At 44.6% G+C, this 4,637-nt stretch overlaps 1 pseudogene; it reads left to right on the forward strand.

The window, feature by feature from the left end:
- Positions 1 to 3,685: 3,685 nt before the first annotated feature.
- On the forward strand, positions 3,686 to 4,086 carry LOC105521468 (annotated as a pseudogene).
- The last annotated feature ends 551 nt before the right edge of the window (positions 4,087 to 4,637 follow it).

A 4,637-nucleotide genomic window follows, 5' to 3' on the forward strand; every position in this document is an offset into this window, starting at 1 on the left:
ATCTTGAACTTGGGAACACGTATGGTCCAGACATAAAGTCTGTTAAATGTCGCAAATGAACAGGACCCAGGAAATCCGCCATAGTTCCTTTCTTTATGCTGGAGAGAAAACCTCCTTCTGCCTGTTCTGAGGTTCTTGGCCTTGGGGTCATTGAGAAAAGACTTCTTTAGGTCTCTGTTCCATCCAGAGGATGTTTGAAGATAATTCTCTGTAGAGAAAAGGACTCCAAGCTCCAGATTTCACCTTTCACCTTAGATCACATCTTTGGGTGCTATAAGACCCTCAAGTTTGGAACAGAAATCTGTCCAGTTCCCAAAGACAAGAGGCTGGAAATAGGGAGGAAAGAGGTCCCAATGGGAAGGAGTAAACTGTGGATTCAGCTGCCAGGTAGGAGTCTCTGCATTTGCTCTTAGACGTCTTACCTTTGCCTGCTCATTTGCGTTCTACAACTTCAGCACTCAAAGCCTGGTCTATGGATCAGTGACACTGGCCATGTCTGGGAGTTTGTTAGAAGTGCAGCATCTCAGCGCCCACCCCCACATCTACTGAAGCAGAATCTGCAATTTCACATTCAAGCTGGGGGAGCTCTGCTCCAGAGGGTCCCACCCACTGGGGACGGGGTAGAGGTATGTTGCTGCGCGCAGAGCTGTTGCAGAGAGTGGTGCTACAGTTCCGCATCTTTCAGCTCATTCAGGAGTCCCTGGCCTCACAGTGATGGTTTCACTTCATGGGAGGGGACACTTTTGAAATGCCTTTTCTCTGAGATGGTTTATTTGTGCTTATTTTTGAAACCAGATTGAGTCAAGGGACATACAGAGTTTCTGTCTGTTAGTTTAATGGCATTTCAGAGGACTTCCCCACTCTTTTGGTTTTGAGAGTAAAAATAATACATTCAACAATGACTCAGAGCCTGCTAAGGGCCAGATCTGGGCTTGGGGAAGGGATCCCAGGCCGGGATATGATACAATCTCAGGAACACCATGAGGACACAAACCATAGCCAGGCAAATCCCCACACAAGGCCTCTAACTACAGAAAGGGACTCTTTAGACATTGGATTTACCTCTCTTACTCTCATAAACAGAAGCTCTTAATCACAGAGGAATTGCCTAGATAATTTATTCAAAATGTATTTGCCGGACAGGCGTGGTGGCTCACGCCTTGTAATTCTAGCACTTTGGGAGGCCGAGGTGGGTGGATCACTTGAGGTCAGGAGTTCAAAAGCAGCCTGGCCAACATGGTGAAACCCCGTCTCTACTAAAAATACAAAAAAATTAGCCAGGCATGGTGGCAGGTGACTGTAATCTCAGCTATTCAGGAGACTGAGGTGGAATTGCTTGAACCCAGGAGGTGGAGGTTGCAGCGAGCTGAGATCTCGCCACTGCGCTCCAACCTGGGCAATATAGCAAGACTCTGTCTCAAAAAAAAAAAAAATGTATTTGCTTGGGTCATCTCCAAGAGCATCTGATTCAGTCAAACTAAATGAGAAAGAGCTTCCACGGTGATTTGGATTCTCAACTTTGACCCATTAAGAATTACTGCTTTCCATTTATTTATGATTTTAAATTAAATTAGTAATTATTATTTTTTTGAGATGGAGTCTTACTCTGTCGCCAGGCTGGAGTGCAATGGTGCAATCTTGGCTCACTGCAACCTCTGTCTCCTTCCTGGGTTCAAGCGATTCTCCTGCCTCAGCCTCCCAAGTAGCTGGGGTTACAGGCATGCGCCACTATGCCTGGCTAATTTTCTATTTTTAGTAAAGGTTTCACCATGTTGGTCAGGTTGGTCTTGAACTCCCGACCTCAGGTGATCCATCCACCTCAGCCTCCCAAAGTGCTGGGATTATAGGCATGAGCCACTGTGCCTGGCCTTATTTTTTATTTTTTTGAGACAGAGTCTTGCTCTGTCGCCCAGGCTGGAATGCAGTGGCATGATCTCGGCTCACTGTAACCTCTGCTTCCTGATTTCAAGCAATTATCTTGTCTCAGCCTCCCAAACAGATGGGATTACAGGCATCCACCACCACATCCATCTAATTTTTTTGTATTTTTAGTAGAGATGGGGTTTTACCATGTTGGCCGGGCTGGTCTTAAACTCCTGGCCTCAAGTGATCTGCCTGCATTGGCCTCCCAAAATGCTGGGACTACAGGCACGAGCTAGCGCACCTGGCCAGAGTTACTGCTTTGTAATGCTTTCATTCCACTATAGTGCTGGAATGAAGTAGGGCTGAGACTGGGGTTGGGCCTTCTATAAGTCCAGTTTTTCTTGCCTTTAGGAGCTGAAATAGACTTGTCTGCCATGATCAAAGGATCATGTCATTCCCTGTGGCAGAGACTGCTTGCTGTGCACCAAAGTTCATTCTCCTCCCCTTCATGGGCATATAGCCTGACCACAAGTCCCAGTCTCCCTTGGGGCTGAGAGTGGTCATGTGACCTTGTTCTTACTAATGGAATGTGATGCATATCACTTTGGGCTAATCCTTGAGAAAGTGGTGGGGTCTTCTCTGTGAGCTCTGCCCATTCCCCCCAGCTGAGACCTCAACCATGAGGGTGATAACACGTTCCCAAGGGATGTCAGAGCCACCAGATGGAAGAAACCTGAATCCATGAATCTCCACATGGAGTCGAGATACCTGCCAACTGTAAACATTCACCTTGGATATGAACGAGAGCAGGAATATGCTTGCTTTTTTTGCTCTTAAAGGCACTGCATTTTAGGGTCTTCTCATATTATAGCAGCTTATTTTACCCCAACTAATATGGCACCAACAGTTCCACTCACTTTCTCCTAATACATTTTACCTCAAAGTTCAGAATTCAAGACTTAGCTTTATGCCACTGCACTAAGGCTCTTATATGAGAGTAGAGCTTTTGTTTAGTGTATCCTAATTCTCAGGATGGAATCAGGGTTCTAGTTTAGTTTTTTTATTAAGCAGTTCTGTTGTAAGGACTGACATTTCATGGCTTTTATTCTTCCTTAAAGATCTTTCAAAGAAAAAGGTGAAATCATACATTATTTTTAAATAGAAAAATATTACTTTATCTTGCAATTACCACATGGGCCCATTGGACACCTTCTTAAATCTAAAATATATTATGGGATTGTATGATCTCGTTTTCCTATCTCTTGAAAATTTTTGCCATTTCCTCAGCCTAGAAATTATTTCATCATCACTTATTAACTATTCTAAGCTATGCTGAAAAGACTAAAATAATAATAATATGGAATGACGATGGAATTGCCTAGGAGGATGATAGAAAAATAATATAGATCGCCACTGTAGTATCACCCTACAGTTTTCTTTCTTCTTCTTTTTTGTCTTTTTGAGACAAGGTCTCATTCTGTCACCCAGGCTGGAGTGTGATGGCATGATCACAGCTTGCTGCCGCCTCGACCTCCTGGGCTCAGGCGATCCTCCTGCTTCAGCCTTTTGGGTAGGTTGGCCTACAGGTGCATACCACCATGGCCAGCTAATTGTTTTATTATTTGTATAGATGGGGTCTCACTATGTTGTCCAGGCTGGTCTCGAACTCCTGAGCTCAAGTAATCTGCCCACCTTGGCCTCCCAAAGTTTTGGAATTACAGATATGAGCCACCATGCCCAACCCAGTCTACAGTTTTCTTATTGTGCTGTCTTCAACAAAATTATAAGCCTTTAACAATTTCAAAAAGTTCTTCAAGTGACCATGAACCACACCGCCCAAACCTTCTTCACTCCCCCCAACACCAGCTGCTCCCAAACTATCAGATACTCAAGGAGGAGCATGAGGTGGCTGTGCTGGGGGCACCCCACAGCCCTGCTCCCCTGAGGTCCACCGTGATCCACATCCACAGTGAGACCTCCGTGCCCGACCATGTCGTCTGATCCCTGTTCAACACCCTCTTCATGAACTGCTGCTGCCTGGGCTTCATAGCAGTCACCTACTCCATGAAGTCTAGGGACGGGAAGATGGTTGGCGACCCAACTGGGGACCAGGCCTATGTCTCCACTGCCAAGCGCCTGAACGTCTGGGCCCTGGTTCTGGGCATCCTCATGAGCATTCTGCTCATCGTCAACCCAGTGTTGATCTTCCAAGTCTATAGATAGAACAGGAGGTAGCATCCAGGCCAGGAGCTCTGCCCACAACCTGTTGCCCACACACTCCACCTTCCATTCCTCGACCTGCCCCACGGGCCGAGTCCTGTATCAGCCCTTTATCCTCACACACTTTTCTACAATGGCATTCGATAAAGTGCACATGTTCCTGCTTAAAAAAAATTCTTTAAGTATTGCACTTTGAATTTGCAAGTGCAAGAAGGAAAATCAGAAATGATGAGAAGCTAGAATCCAGTAGCAATGCATTTTGAATCTGAAATCTGTATTTCTGGTCCATGCATAGCATTTGATGAGAATTTAGGTGTATTCAGAGACTGTTGTCCATTTAAAGTATGTACCTTCCAAACCAGGAAAAGAGGAAATAAAAATTTAGGTTTGTTATGTTTAAATTCCTTTTAAAATATATAATAAAGTTGTTCTTCACTCCCCTTTTATTTTTATTTTTGTAAATTTTTTTTAAAAAAAGATTTAAAATATTTAAGAGTGTTCCATATCACGAGGTCAGGATATCAAGACCATCCTGGCTAACACGGTGAAACCCC

The sequence above is a fragment of the Colobus angolensis genome, unplaced genomic scaffold (assembly GCF_000951035.1).
Source record: "Colobus angolensis palliatus isolate OR3802 unplaced genomic scaffold, Cang.pa_1.0 Scaffold4, whole genome shotgun sequence".
Lineage (NCBI taxonomy): Eukaryota > Metazoa > Chordata > Mammalia > Primates > Cercopithecidae > Colobus > Colobus angolensis.